Here is a 16,374-nt window from a genome sequence, read left to right on the forward strand (position 1 = left end):
TCCATACATAAGGTGACCTACAGCTGCTCTGGGGGTGCCCCCCTTTATGTCTCTGTATTTTGGAGCTGGGCAGTTTTTAGCTCATATGGAAATAAACACAGCTGTGGCTGTGTTAATAAACATGTGGCTGCTATGCTCAAAAAAAGCTGCAGAAATGAACATTCCCAAAAGTACCGATTAGCAAGGCAACGTGGGAAGGCAAAACCTGAACAAGTATAACGTTTGGCGCCAGCAGTTCTTTGCTCAGAAACCAAAGAGCAGTAAAGGTTAAAAAAAAATAAATTTAAACTGCCCCCCCCCCCCCAAACCCAACCCAACAACCTGCTTTAAAAAATTCCACTTTCGTTTTATTGACTTGGCAGCAGTGAACAGAGGCAGAAGGAATGCAACTGTGGAGAGAACATTTTGTTCATTCTCAGCAGCACACAGGTTTTTGAGGCAAGGTGGGACAGAACAGCAGAAATCACTCCCCCTACATTCTCTAGGCCTGTGAAGACACCAGCCAGCCCCTCCCATGAGACTAGTGTGTATTTACATTGCTGCAATAACAAAAAAGCATTCAAAGCAACAATGATGAAGATGCACTTTAAAAAAACCTTTAGGAATCACTGCTACTCTGTGCGTATGGATGTTATCTGTAAATATAAATGTCATCTTATTAAAAACTGTTGATAAATACAGCAGGATAGAGTTGACTCATGATGGAGACAACTGCTGTCTAAAGAAGTAATTAGTTTCCACCTGTGAACAACTTTAAAGGCATTATTTCCAGAAATATATCTTTTGCAGACTGAGCTTTGTAGCTACTTGAAATTTGATGTTACTCCATTTACCTGCTTCTGAAGGGAGAACAGCATAAAATCAGAGACAACAAGCAGCTCAAAGATACTTGGACGGTCCTTCAGAAACATTACTAATTTCAGCTATTCATCACACAGAGGAAAAGTACTGTAGGAAAGCATGTTCAACGAGCTCATACACATTATCACTCATGATGAGCATGACAGATTCTTAAGTTCTTTTCTCTACAGCACTGAGAAGCACTGGTCTTGCCAATTTGAACTGCTGCTGCTGAGGGAGCTGGGGTTGTTTAGCCTGGAGAAAAGGAGACTCAGAGGTGAACTTATCACTCTCCACAACTCCCTGAAAGGTGGCTGTGCTCAGCTGGGGTTGGTCTCTCTCTCCAGGCAGCACTGACAGAATGGGAGCACACAGTCTTCAGCTGCACCAAGGGAAATACAGGTTGGGTATTAGGAAACGTTTTTTTAATGGGAAGAGTGATAAAGTACTGGAATTGTCTGCCTGGGGAGGTGGTGGAGTCACCATCCCTGGATGTGTTTAAAAAAAGATTGGATGCGGCACTGGATGCCATGATCTAGTTGAGGTGTTAGGGCTGGGTTGTACTCGATCTTGGGGGCCTCTTCCAACCCAGACATTCTGTGATTCTGTGAACAGAGCTCATCTTAACAAAATCCAGCTGAGCTACTGAACACCATCCTCTCTCCAATATAGGACATGCTCTCCACAATGCAACTGTAGTCTTGGTGGTATCACTGGGTGGCAGCTGCACAGCTTTATTCTGCATATAAAGGAACTTGGAAAAACCTGGCCCCAAAGAAAAATAGCACCTCAGAGTGAGATTTCAGAATACCAAGATAGAATACTTCAGAACAAAAGATGGTTTTTCATAAGAACAGAAGTTATTCCAATGTACCCCAATGGTAATCACATTTCCAACAAAAATTAGCTTTTTTCTTTTTAAACAAAGTTTCACAGTTCCAGAAAATTACTTCATTAAAAAGCTTACCACGTTTCCCTCTTCAGTATCCAAACAGTGATTAATGACAGTAAAAATTAACTCCTAGCATTCAAACCACAACACTTAAAACCTATTTGCGGGACACTACAAAGCAATTACTTTTTTTTATTTTCAGCTTTGGTACCAAGGCATGTGGTTTCTGCTCCCAATCAGGTGGAACCTACACAGTTCATTCCCAAATTTGCCAAAATCATCAGTGGGCATAGCACTGCATACCTCTACAGAGCAACCACTAAAAGGAGTAGCGGGGAGAATAAACATTATGCTTCTTACTATCCCTCAGGGCCAGCTGTGTTTTGCACCAGCTCATAGTTACAGCATGGGCGGAAATTTGCATTAATGAAAAGTAGGAGGAATAAATAACAGAAATAAAAGATAAACATATCTCCCAGTGAATGTGTTTTAATTATTTCCTGCCAACTCTCTCACACCAACCTCTAATCCCAGGTGAGATTATTTATTAATTTTATTTATTTACTGTCTACTCTTTATGTCCTAATCAGTCCTGTCTTGATCTCGGCCAGATCTGTTGATTAAATGAATGTTACTTATGTATATTACAAAATCAAAATGCATCACAGTGACTTCTGGCATCCTAGTGCTTGGTTTAGCAAACTTTTGAGAGAAAATTTTCTGAGGGAAAACCTCTGCTCTTGGCAGGACTGTAGCTCCAGCCCCCATACCACAGGTGCTGCAGCAGACCGCCCAATATTCCCAACCAACGCAATTCAAAGGAAAACAGGATAGGGAGATATGCTGCAAGCCAAAGAGATATGCTGTTTTTGGCAGGAACATCTTCTATGTGAATATGGAGACTAGTCAGCTAGCAGCAAGACTTAATGGGATAGCAAGGACCCCACTTGATTTTCAAAAGGCAGGAATCCACTAAAGCAGCTAGGCTAGTAATGCACCAGGTGAGCCTGCTACACTTTAACACTTCTAAATCCCTTGAATTTCAACCCAAATACCAAGATCTGTAAGCCGCCCAAGATGCAGGCACCGAGTTTCACAGGAGATGGTGGCTGCTCTCACACAGCTTGTGGTCTGCGCACTACCAGTCTGCAGCGCCTTGCCTTTGCTCCTGCAAGATGGATAAGATCCCACCGTAGGGCCGTTCAGGGAATGAAAACAGCAGCAAAAACACCCACAGATAGACACTGCCAATCTAATAATTGAGCAATTTATTTCCCAGACCAGCCTGCAGCACTGGGACCTGCTAAAGGCAGCATGCATATGCCCCAACCCAAAGCCTGGGCTGCCCCATCCTGCCTTCCAGCCCAGTCATTCCCTTTAGCTTTATTCCAGGGGATATGGGGAGCTGATAAACTGAAAGGTAACAGCAAGAGCAATGTATTATTATCCCCCTCCCCCACCTCTTTTGCAGAATGTTAGAGGGAATATTAACAATAGGCAATCACATTGTATGCACAAACACCCAACTTTCCCAGGCATCTGTGGTAAAAATGTGAAAGCAGTGACCCATGCCAACTGATAAGCAGCTGTTTCAGTAAATTCACAGCCAAGTTGAGCCCAGGTTCAGAGCAGTTGCTGTGAGCTCCCACAAGAACACTGTGTCTGACCTCATACATATGGGTCTGTTTCTCTGTGTGTAACTCTGGTTTAATTGCCCAAAAATTGACCGAATGGTGGAACTTCATTAAGAGAAACCAGAATTTTCAGACAAAACTTCTCCCAGATAGAGAACTCAAAGTTGTAAACTCTAACTTTGCTCCTCACTTCCTAAGTTTGGTCTACCTCTCTGGCCAAAGCACTCGAAGTAACAACCCACCTTTTCAACTGCAGATGCCTCTAGCATTTTGCAAGGTGTGACCTCTTTCCATTTAGTAGTCCAAGACGCAGTACATAAAATAAGAAGGTATATCTATTTTTTTGCTCTACCTGGAAAATACAAGTTTTGCAGCACAACTTAAAACTACTGAGGGCAGAACTGGCTAAGGCCAGTGTAAACCCTGGCAGTTATATCAATCTTATTGACTGACAAATGGTAAATAATCAACCAATAAAAGGACTACAAATCTCATTTGCCAGCATTATGTCTATTTCTTTGAGAAACTATATCTTCCTCTCAGTCCAAATTAATTCAACCACTATGTAATCAAGACAATTTTCTAAAACACTGTGCTGAGAGTGCTGCCAGAGTTTTCTTTGCTATAACCCAATCTTTTCCTACAGAGGCTTCACTTCAGTAGAAGACATCATATTAGTGAGATGCAGCTGCACAAGTCAAGCTTCCTTTCACCACTAGTAGAGGTACAGACATTTAAAAATTGTTCCTGTCAACAAATTCCTCTTCTCTTATTCAGTCTTAGGTCAAGAAATATACTTGACTTCAAGCACATTCAGCCCAGTGGTTATAGTATAATATAAACCAGTTATTACTCAATTTTCTGTAACTTTTATATTACAGCATGCATGCATTTCCATTTATCTTTGGTAGACCACAGCCTTTTCATTGGCACTGCTAGCTCACTTTTAAGGTCATTTGTAACTCACAGCTGGAAGAAGGGGTTGAATTTTCTATTTGTTTGTTTGTTTAGTACCACAGTGTGAAATAAAAAGCAATAACTCTTAATAAGCACCCTTGGGAAATGGTAATCCAGAAATATTCCCCTATATGGCATACAGTGCCAATAATGTCCTGGAAGAGGAGATAATGAAAGAGAAACAAAACAGTAAATATGTGTATTTTTATTTTTGCTAAAAAAAATGGAGAGGCGAAAAAGTACTACACACTAGTTTGGTTATCCTTTTCAAATACAAGACAGGCAGAGAAAACAGATGGTTTGTATAAGGTGAAAATCAAAGCATCTTTTCTCCATTTTTTTTTTAAACTTGGAGATGTACAGTTTATGTACCAAACCAACTGCATTCTCTTTACCCAGAATACCTTTCCTAAATTTTGCTCTGAAACTTGTCACTGCTTGTTCATTTCAGAAGGACAGCTGAACACTTACATGTGTAAACTAATCTGACCACATAGCATGTTGTGGCACTAACCTCTTAATTTATCTCAAAATGAGATATGGCTAGAGATTATTTGTTCTGTACTTATGCAAAATCCATTCATTTAAAATAAATAACACAGTATCTTCTCATTATGACAGCTGAATGAACTGTGCCCTTGTTTAAACCACAACATTAATTAGCTTAACAGTTAAGCAAAAAGTGACAATAATTAAACGGCTGGAAGTCCAATTTTATTAGAAGAATGAAGGATGGCAACTTTCAGCATGGATGTGAATTGTGGCAGAAACACAATTAAGAGGGGAGCTAAAGCAGGGGTGGGAAATGCAGCATGTACCAGCAGAAGCACAGAGTCATACCAGCTTTCTGCCCAGCAGCCTGCAGAACCATCAGAAAGGTCAGCTGAGGCTGCAGTCACAAGCTTCTTCGATGTGACATGATTCTTCAGCAAGTCTCTGTCTATGTTTTCAGTCATCTTGTACTTAGAAGAGGGCCCTTTTTCAACCGCAAAGCTTCCCTGGAGCAGCAAGGTAAGAGTTTCATGTCCAAGTGGTAATTGTTTTACGCAGTCCTCTAGCTTTGCTACTCAGGCAAAGCAGAACAATAACTGCATAAGAAATTCCTTTTAACATCTGGGCTCCTTCTTTGCCTGCCACGTCTCCCCACAGATATACTTTAAATCACTGTCTAGGAGGACACAGCTGTGACAGAGCATTCTGCACATTTTCATTCAAGGCACTGAAATGCAGACTAACCCTCAGCAGCGGCCCTTGCAATCATTTGAGAGAGGGCAAGTAAATGTCCCTCAATTTGTTCTCTCTGCTTGAAAGAAATGTAATCTGCATCTGAGTATCTAACTGCTTATACATATCACAGAGCAATTTCTGACTAAGAAACTTCCTATTAAGAAGTTTAATAAACAATAGGCAAAGAGCAGTGGACAATCGAGAATAATTACTCATTGCAACAGCACACATTTGTGGACAAACTCTGAGCTGTATTCATATTGAGGAATAATGTGGTGTGTTAACTAGCAGACATCTGAACAAGACAAGGAAAGAATATGGATCCTGTAAATACAAAAATTAAGCTTGTTAAGTTCAGCATTCTGGCCATTTTATTTCTAGGTAACTGACATTAAGGGTTAAAATACTTGAAAATATTTTAAGTATATTTAATATAAAATTTAATATATTTATAACAATGAAATGTATTTTATATTTAATACATTAAGAAGATAAATTAAATAATTTTATTTTTCCCAAACCTGCTTGCTATCTTCTCAGTATTTTTACAAGGATTAGGTGCATTTTTATTTGAAAGGTTTTGTTATTTAGACACATAGGACATTACGTGTGTGCAAACCAAGATTTACTCCTACTGTTTATTGTCTGGGGTTTTTTTATGGTTATTTTATCTTTTATACTTTTATCTCATACAGATAGCACAAGCCATGGAAAGATACTGTCACTTTAGTGTAATAGCATCTAGGTATTGGATACCTATTTGCAATTAAAAGTTTCATAATTCTCCCCTAACAACATAATTAGCTTTACCTTAAAACCTTTCTGATAATTGGTCTCAAATCACTAATCTTAATTTCTTATTTGCATTATGTATGACAGCTAAGGGATATACCACAAAACACTTTGTGAAAATACACTTCACACATCTAAGAAAACTTTTGCAGAGGTGCCTGCATGGTACTTTATCTAATTATACCTAAGGGGTAAGCTGAGTGGAACCAGATAGCAGTTTTTTAACCTAACTCAAAATAAATGGAAGTGGATTTGCCACTGATTATCTAGACTTTCTTTCCAGGTGAACTCCCTTCTCTCTTCAGGTAAACAGGTCTTGCTAAAGGGAAACCCCACCATCTCAGAGACCCATGCCTTGGCATAAATTGCTCAGAATAGCCAGCATCCAGCAGGTTCATGACCACCTAGTTAGAGAAGAACAGTCTCAGTCCAAGTCTGCCCTTCAACTTCTTTCAATGCAAAGTAGCACTACTGAATTTCAATAAAAGACTGCTGGCATTCACCAGGATTTTACCCTCACACTGGCACTCAGGTATGGTGTCATATGTCAGTTAAATCCTAATTTAACTAAGTCTATCTACTGTGTTTAATATTTCACATGGATAGAAGGATGCTGTATTTTTCTTAATTACGGCTTAATTTTGATAATTTGATAAAGTTTCTTCAAGATATCTGCAACTTGATACAACTATTCATCCACTGCTAACACTTGACCAATAATATGTCATCATACCCAATCGTTTTAGCATACTTCTCAATATTTAGTAATTACCCCTCTTCACTCAGCAGAAACCTCCTCAGGCTTGTGTCTGCAGGACAGCAGCAGCACATCTTTAGAAGTGTGTAGATGAACACTCAGCCTTGCAGGACCTCAGCTGTTCTGAGATGTAGGAGAAGAAGCTAAAAAGATACTAATGCAATAATTTGCAACTCTGAAAACTGGCACCTCCAACACAATCTTTTCAGACCTAGAATAAACATTTTTCCCCAGTACAAATATGTGGTGGACAAGCAACAAAAAGTGGTTTTGCCATCACTAGAAAGGATTTTTTATGCTGAATAGTTTCTCTCATCAATCTTACAATTTTTCTAAATAAAACAAATTTCCCATTGAACTATCCACACTGCCATCTAGTGCAAGAAGATAGGTTGTTGGGTTTTTTTTAAAAAAGGATGAAACTGCTAATTTTAAGGGAGCAGATTTTCAGCATGTTTCTCCCAAAAGAGTGAAGCAGCAAACAGAGGGAAAAAAAACCAAAACAAAAAAACCCCACTTCTGTATTTTCAACAGCCAACAAAAATTGTCTTCTACTTTCATAATTGCAGACCATAATAGCCAAAGGTGTGAGATCAGCATTGCAAAAAAAGACTTGTTCACAGACCAAAATGAGAGTTTATTATTAAATCAGGTATTGGGAACAGAAGAGGTTTTTCTGTTCCCTTTTAATAAGCACATCCATTATACAGAAACCAGGGTGTGTCTGGGAACCTAACGAAATCCATCCCAAAGCTGTCAGCCCACGGGTAAAACACACAGCCTCACCCCAAGAGGATGGCAGATGTTACAACAAAATTATTATTTGCGTGTTGCACTAATCATTATGCTACATCTGAAGCCAAAACTCTGCTGTCTGTCACAGCTGTCAAAAAGCAAACTGCACAGGACAAGGGTTACAGGGCTCTCTGCTTCCTGCTTGAGAGCCGCTGCTGCTGAGGGCACAGGGGGACAGCAATGAGCAGGGTAAGGCAGGGAGCAGCACCTTGGGTCAATTTCTGGCCATCTACCTGCTGGGGGGCAAGGCAGGGTTGTAGGACATGGCCCTGGTCACTTGGTGCTCTACACCCTCCAGAGAAGGTCATCCTGGGATGCTAAGGGGTCCACACTGGCTACTTGGCCAACTTTCTGGTCAGAAAAATGAGGAAAGGAACCATATTGCCAACTAAGCATTGAGCCTGGCTGTTCCAGGCATCACTGTCTGGCACCCAAAAAAGATGCATAGTGTTAAGTATGGGTTGGCTCTTGACCAAGGAGCTTTCATACCTCTAATGTTTAGCTCCCCCTTTAATATCCCTCCAGTGTGGGGGCCTTCCTCTGTCCAGGAGGGGATGAGATGGAGCTCCTCCCAAGAACTGGGGTCAAAACTTAGTGAATGCTCCAAGTTAGCCGCTGCAGGAGCCTGCTGGCTTTCTCCACCAACTTACAAAGTTGATGAGGAGAATGATGAAACCTGCCTCTTGGATGATATGCCCAAGTTACATGACATTTATAAACCATGATGCTTGCACTTCACTAGGGATAAAGTGATGCCTTTGCAGAACCCTGAATGCACCTAGCTTTTAGTATTTTAAGGTTTTCTGTATGGAAAGCAGGAATGTTTGTGCACAAATTAATGCCCTTCTCTGTATGGCATCAGAAAAAACTACCTGTAATAGTGAAGAAAGTCCTTAGATCAGCAGCCTGCCACTTGTGATTTTTACTATGTGCTAAATGAGTCACAAAAAAATTATACCAAAAGATCCGGTGTCTAAATAAGCCTCCCTATGAATGGCTCTCGAGCAGGACAATAGCACAGTTACACTGCTCAGTAATCCTGAGAGATCTGCATGAGTTTACTTCCCACCTTGGGACTGGAGATGTTGAGAGCAGTGACACTCACTCTCTCAACAGCATCCCAGAAACAATGGAAAGTTCTTCCAATCTTGTTATAAAGAAGTTCCACCAGTTTACAAAAATCACACAGGAGTGGAGTCTAAAGCTTAAAAGAACAAATTCTTTGCTAATTCACTGGCACAGTTTGAAGGAGACTCTGTACTTTTATCAGATATTAGCAGGTTTCTCTGTCTCTTAAAAATCATTGGAGAGGATCCCATGGAGCACGTAAGCATTTGTATACCATGGAAAGCAGCTGCTTTCTATGCCCCTTAGCTCACTTGCACGGCTAGGCAGCTCAGAGAGGTAAGATCAGCAGTCAGTGGACATGCCCCAGACTGGCACCTTTCTTTCAAGTGGAATTACAAGGCTTTTTCTGGTTGGTAATAGGACAGTCTGCTCCCAGGGGCGTGGGATTGTACTGCAGAGAAAAGTAAGCCAGTCCCTAGCACACAGACAGCTGCCTGGTAAATCCTGTCACCCTTGTGACCAAAAGACCCCAAGCTGCTGTGTGTGGACAAGGTACCAGTCACTTCTATCTACCCTTCTACTGTCCTTCGGCAACAGAAAAGCTTTGTCTAAAACTGCATAGATCCGTTACCATTATCAAACCCTCCCCACCCCCAACTTTCACCTTTGTGAACTTAGCAGAAAGTATCCTAATGACCCAGTCAAAGACACCGTGTCAACTAGGATGACAGCAGTTGTCCTGAAGGCAGTCACTGCTAGCTGTGCCCGCTGCAGAGGCCATGATGGTTATCTCTTACAGTCTCTCTCAAAACCACCATGGTCAGCTGATACAATGAATTTAGGAGGCTTTACCTGCATCTCTGCACCTGGGTCCAGCCTAGCCACAGCCCATCAGTGGCCGCCAGGTCACACCCCAGATGGACAGTACTTAGGTCAGCTAGTACCAAGCAGACTCCTCAGTAACATTTTTACTCTGCAAACTAGTCCTACTGAAAAACTGATCAGTCACAGAGCCGGTGGGAAGGGAAACAGTCTTTTGGTTTGGGAGGGAGGAGGATTTGGCAACTCCTCGGCCAGACCAGAATGGCAACTCAGGTCTCACCATCTGCAGAGCTGATGAATGGTGATGCTGCTGATGATATGGCAATTAAGAAATCAAACCTGAGCTGCAAGGAAGGAGAGGAATTTCACTGTCAGAGAGTTTCCTTCTCTCTCACACTAAAACAGTGACTACCAAATGCTATGAAAAAACAAGCAAGTCTTTGTTAAATATGTAAAATCCCTAATCTCTGCTATTGTATGCACAAGCAGAACAGGATCTCCTTGATTCCCTCCCCTCTCCTCCTTATTCAGTGCTAGAAATACTCAAAATACTTCAGAATGGAAGACAAAATATATATAGAAGTTGCACAATCATATTTTTACAGTTTAGCAAGAAGCCTTCAATAGCAGCAAGGAAAATCAAGTAGGTTCTTCACCCAGAGTGTTGTTGGGCACTAGAACAGGCTCCCCAGGGAAGTGGTCACAGTCCCAAGTCTGACAGAGACATTAAATATGTGGTTTAAAAAGAATGAACAGATTTACAGGACGTAAATGTTTCCCAAGTTTGCAAAAACTAGGGGATGTCGGGCAGGATAAAAAGAAAAAAATAAAAATGAGGTGCATTCACAAAGCCCTAGTAGTTCATGAAACTCCTTGTCACAGGATGTTATTGACCGTGCTAAAAGTCAACCAATACTGAAAAACCCCACATGGAAGAAAAATGAAATGTATTTGTCCACCAAAGGCTATGGAAACAAATAAATACCTTCTCGTGGCTTAAGAAAGCGCTGGACTACAAATTGCCAGCAATTAGTGGTATATTCTAGGAATATATCATGTTCCTACCCCATTCTTACGTTGTATTCCCAGGACACTTTTCTTTGGTCACTGTCACAAACAGACTGAACCCCGTGGACCTTGACCTGATCCAGTAGAGACACACCTATATAAACAAAGCAGAATGAAGTGACAGAGGGAAAGTGCCACTTCAGATAATTTCTTCCACTAGTGGCAGCCTTAACTTAAGAAGTGATTTAAAGACTATGTAATTTTGAAGTATTCAACCTTACCCTTTTTTATGGACAAATGCAGGCTAAACTCTGCAACTCTTAGGAAGAGTTAGTGTAGCATACCTGCACTTCTGAAAGCATTCCAGACATCTGGCTTCCTGCTTTCCTTTTTTTTTATTTTTTTTTTTTTTTTAAATCAACACTTAGCATTTCTAAACAATTTGGAACAGCATTTCAAAGAAGGCACAAGGCTCTGCATCCCATCTCCAGACACATGCCAAAACTTATCCATAATTGCTAACTAAATTTCAAAGGCATGGAAATATTTTACTAGCTCTCCATCAGGTTGTGCAAGTGTCCACAGACAGACCTCGTTTGTGGGGGTGTTGTTCATCTACCAATAGAGCATTTTACTAAGGAATGCCTAATCTAAACTACACATTTGAGAGAAGCCTGGAAAATCTATGGATTATGACATTCTAGGAAGTAAAGGATCTTTTCACTTTCACAGCAAGCTGTATTGAAAATTTGTTTTTCTGAGATGGAGAGGAAAATCTGAGCACCTTCCTAATTATAATGATTTATTTATATACACACTATGTTATGAAAAACAGTGTTTGCAAAAGAGGCCATCCTGTTGAACAGAGAGCAAGAACATCCTTCAGGGCATACTCATGCAGATTTACACTGATATTACCTGATAGCTGAGTACTAAAGCAGTCTGGGTCTTGAGAAAAACAGAGGTGCCTGCTGCCAAACTGCTGAGGCTGCTCACCCTCCTCACAACTGTTGCATAGACTCCTGGGAACTTCTGAAGGTTTCTTTGTTCATTCTTGCTTTTCTTCACTCTAAGTTTCATACCTTGGTGATTATTTCATGCAGCACCCTCTTCCCTGCTGAGCTACCTACTGCACGGCACCAGGATTTTCAACAAGGGAAGGGCAGAGTTGTTAAGGAAAGCCAAGCCTCTGGAGCAACAGAGTATTTTAACATTTATTTTTTTTTAAATGTTCACACAGGTTTATCCTGAACATGCATGAATCCCAAACTGCAACACCTGCCCCCTGCAGACTTGTGCACACAGAGTGCATGGTGCTCACTCAGGTGTCAGTTGTGTCCTCTTCACAGATGCCATGGATGAATCTCTGGGTTTCAGTAACTGCCCTTACTATACAGACCTGTGAATTCTATCTCTGCTCACCTTTCTGCCAGCTCACCCCTTGTGGTTTCTATGCTAGGAGACAAGGAGGCTAGCAGGAAACTGATTAATGAGTTGTCCAAACACTTAGACTAATACTCTTGCATCTGATATAGAAGCCAATAGAGAATGATTTGTACAGTATTAACACTGTGCAATATTAACACTTCTTTTTTAAACAAGCCAATGCAGACTAGATCAAGAACAATCCTATGTTTTCATATTTGTCAAAACTGTCAGTCCTGCAAAGCACCTGACAGCTAATAGATCAATTCATGTACAGTATCTTTCTAGGGGATCTGAAGACTCATTCGGCACATTTTGAAAAGCTTGACCAAGGATGCTCCATCCTACAAACAGACACAGCTGTGAGTTGTGGAAAACCCTAAAGACACAGAAGGAAGGGTGTGGATCACCCTGGGTGGGTAATATCATGTAGAGATGATGCTTTTGAGTGTAACAGCATAAGCAAACAATTAGGTGGGTGAGGGTCTTCAGAAAGAATGGGTGGTAATATCTTCAAAATGAGTCTTAATGTTCCTATTAACCACAAGTTGCAAGTTCGTTACAGAACTCAGACAGTTTGGCTCCTGAACTTCAGGATAACAGACAAATGGGTCCACACAAAGCCTATTCCAGGAGCCAGATAACTTGAACTTCTGAACCTTGGGGTAAAATGACAAGTTCAAGGGGCATAGGGAGTAGGTGGTTTGGGAAGGCTGTACCTTCCTAGTACCTCAGCCAATGGGGAAATGAAGAGGGAAATGTGTGGCCGGGAGTTTGGGATAGAAGGAGACTGCGCCTCCAAAACCCCAAGAGAGAAACCCCACTGTAAGCCCCTGTGGACTCTCTCCCTTTATTCAAATAAAGCTGCAGACTCCTCTGCCTCCTTCATGGGCACTGGCTTTTCATAGCATCCTTTTCTGCACACATGAAATAGATCATAATCTGGTAATTTGGATTAAAATGCTGTACTGGGTAACATCATGTAGAGATGACACCTCTGAGTGTAGCAGCATAGCCAACTCCCCAGTGCAGCCAAAGGAGGCCAGCAGGCCTATGGAGAGAACAGGAGCTGCTGCAATCAGAGACATGGCAAGCACTGCACAGTGATAAAAGCTCTTGTCAGGCTTCCAGACCTGTTCTGCATGCAAGCACAGACGAGGACTCTAGGATGACACAGGATTCCAAGTGCCCATCAGCGAATGGCTGCTGTGCTCACGGGAGACGTACCTTTGCTCTGAGCACAGAAGGCACCAGGAATTAGGAGAGGTATTGAAGTGCCATGGTGGTGCCAGCTCTGCTGTCACACAGGTGTGCCAGAGAGAGCTTTGGCTAACTCCCAGGATGCGATCCAGGCTGCTCAGGCGCTCCTGGACTGAGGGCAAACACCGCAGCGTAGAACTGATTTCCTTCTAGTTGAAGGCTGTAAGTCTCAGTCGCCCATAAATAATGCCAAGGTCCACCCACACCCTTCTTCCCCCTAGCAAGAGCATTCTTGGCAGCACTGATATGGATGACTTAGAACCCCCTGGGAACTGTCTCACTATATATCGCTGCCTTTAATGACTTCATTGTGAAGTGAACCGTGCTTCGGAAACCCTAAAGACAAGTTTCAAAACTTGTGATTATTTTGGAACCAAGTTGTGCTTTTATGCATAAATATCAGGACATAGTAGAAAGACTGACAGAATTCACCAAGAAGCAAATATACATACATGGAGACAATGCTTAAATGCAACTTTTAAGCTTTCATTACTCAAAATTTGGACATGCAAATACATATGCAAAAACCTAATAAAAGAAAAAATCCAGCAAACCAACATTGATATATCTCCCATATCTGTTGTTGCTGTAATTTAAAACCTACAACAGCTCTGCGAAAATAATTTTCTTTATTAAGGACGGAGTCCTTAATGTAGAAAACACAGAAGAAACCAGGAGTTTCAATCACCCAAGAACATTAGAGCTGCCCAACTCTCTTTCCTGTTTAGACAGTTCAGACTAATTTTCCCATGATCCACATGTGCCTAAAGTCTTTGGTTTCCTTCCTAGGTTACAAACATCTGATGACAGGCTTGTAATGGAGATTTATGAAAATGCTCTCAAGCACGAAGTACCGCACTGTTGGTATTAACACAAAATTCTCTTAATGAAATAACATTCCACCAGTAGGACAGTTGTTCATTACTAACCTGCAGTGACTGAAGCTGTACAGCAAACTCTTACTATACTTCCATATATCCTATGTAGAACATCAAATAAAGACAGAGTACCCAAGCAGTCCTGCAGAAATTAAACCATTTTGACATTGCTCCCTAAAATGTCCTTGTGTGTGTACTGTCACAGAAGACACATGGGGAATCTTGCATACCAGATCTGATATAAACTGTGTATGTTGGCTGAAATAAAAACACCAGTTAAATTTATCTGCATACTGTCTCTTGGTAAGGCACCAAACACCACAATAAATAACATTATTCCTTAGCTCGTCTGTACTTTGCCACTGATACGTGATTCTTAGCATCTCAGGTTTTTTAAGTCTTATCTCCTCCCTTACAGAAACCCAAGCCAGCAGCCCTACTTTCCTTCAGAAAGCTATTTGATACAAGTGGACCAAAAGGAAAAAAGGGCCCCACTTCCTCTGCAAGCTCTCCTTCAAAAAGTGAGGTCTGTGCATTGGCATGTGAGCTGCTAGGAAAACCACTGCCTCTGTTCCTTAGACAAGGCAGAGAGCAGAGCAGGCAGCAAGCCATTCCCTAGCAGACAGCCAGCAGCAGTCTGTAACTCCAGAGAGTCCTGCACACACCTCGGCTCACCTCTCTGGCTGTGGAAAGGAGAAATCTTTACAGCCCTTTGCAGTCTTATGTCACTTTGCCTGAATCTGGCGGCCCCCTTGGTGCCTTTCATCTGCTCATCAGGCAGATGAACAGTAAGATCTGCCACCTCCTCTGCCTTGTGCCTACTCTTTAAGATGACAGCAAGGAACTAACAGGAAACTTGTGCCCTATCTCTCTCCACTGTCCCCCCCCACCCCCGCAAAAGTCTGTTTGTCCTGTTTGCAGTTCAGGGTCAAGGCCAAGTCAATGCTTCCAAGGCTTCTCCCTGGGTTTGCACACATATCCAAACTGTGGAGGGGTCTGGAAGATGAAGAAAAAGTCTGTGGCTATGCTGTATTGCTGCAGCCCCAGGAAGCAGAGGACTGTCACATGCAGCTATTATTTTACTTGCCTTTCTCACAAATCTTCAAAGCAGCACCTGTGGCAGTACCCACAGCACGGTGACAGCCAGTTTCAGCAGGGTCCCATCTGCACAGAGGACAGAATCTAAAGATCAGTCTAGCCACCAGGCACAAACCATGTAACTGTCCCCGTTACAAAATTTTTGAATTGCAATTCCTACTTTCCAGGATTAATGGGATAGATTAGTCCACTCAGTGGTTTTTCCAGCATGTCCACACATTCAAAGGCGTGAGTATCACCTGCCCCCTCATTTTCATACCAGATTTTAGTTTAAAGAGCAAACAAGAAAGCAGCAGCAGAATTTTGCAGCAGGCTTGGTCCACTGGAGAGGGAGTCATAAAGAGCTTTTGTTACCTTTTCAGTTTCTAATGAAAAGGACATTTTTCATAATGAAACTGCATAATCATTTTTCAATGCCTTGTAACAGACAATAATGCTTCCTCCATCTTATCTCACTTGTAGAGTTTGCAACATAGAACATTTTACAACAACAGAAGTAAGCAGAGACAGGACAGTATTTGCAGAGCTATTCAGGATACCAAAACTTACCTACTTAAGGTAAGTTACCTACCTACCTCTTAGCTACTGAGAAGGTCTGAATTTATGGCCTCTTACTGGTTCTAATTGCCTGACAGGACACAAACACAGCTAACGACTTTAAAGTTAGCCTGCATGTAGTTGAAAATGTACTTTCCATAACCGGGAGCCACCTAATGGACACTGCCTGCCACATCTGTCCCGAGCACAATTCCAGGCCTTGAAATCATCTTTATAGAGCACACATAGGATAGCACTCTGCACCTACACAGCTGTTACTGGGTTCACAACTTTGGGAACTGTTACACCTCAAAATCTCCTGAATTCCACAACAATGTACCCTTTTGAAAAACAGATTCACACAGATTAAGTGAAAAAAAGCAC

General features: G+C 41.7%; 1 protein-coding gene across 8 annotated transcripts in view; it reads right to left on the reverse strand.

The window, feature by feature from the left end:
* Window positions 1–16,374, reverse strand: part of KANK1 (KN motif and ankyrin repeat domains 1) — a 129,443-nt gene that overhangs the window by 65,126 nt on the left and 47,943 nt on the right. Inside the window, exon 6 of one of the 8 annotated variants that reach the window (XM_058424030.1) lies at window positions 3,609–3,718. The exons of 6 other annotated variants lie outside the window; for them this stretch is intronic. The gene's annotated coding sequence lies outside the window, so the exon portion shown is untranslated. Of the gene's footprint in view, window positions 1–3,608; window positions 3,719–10,849; window positions 10,870–16,374 lie in introns of those variants that run through there. One more of the 8 variants, XM_058424028.1, reaches the window with a different exon arrangement.

Source organism: Hirundo rustica, chromosome Z (assembly GCF_015227805.2).
Source record: "Hirundo rustica isolate bHirRus1 chromosome Z, bHirRus1.pri.v3, whole genome shotgun sequence".
NCBI lineage: Eukaryota > Metazoa > Chordata > Aves > Passeriformes > Hirundinidae > Hirundo > Hirundo rustica.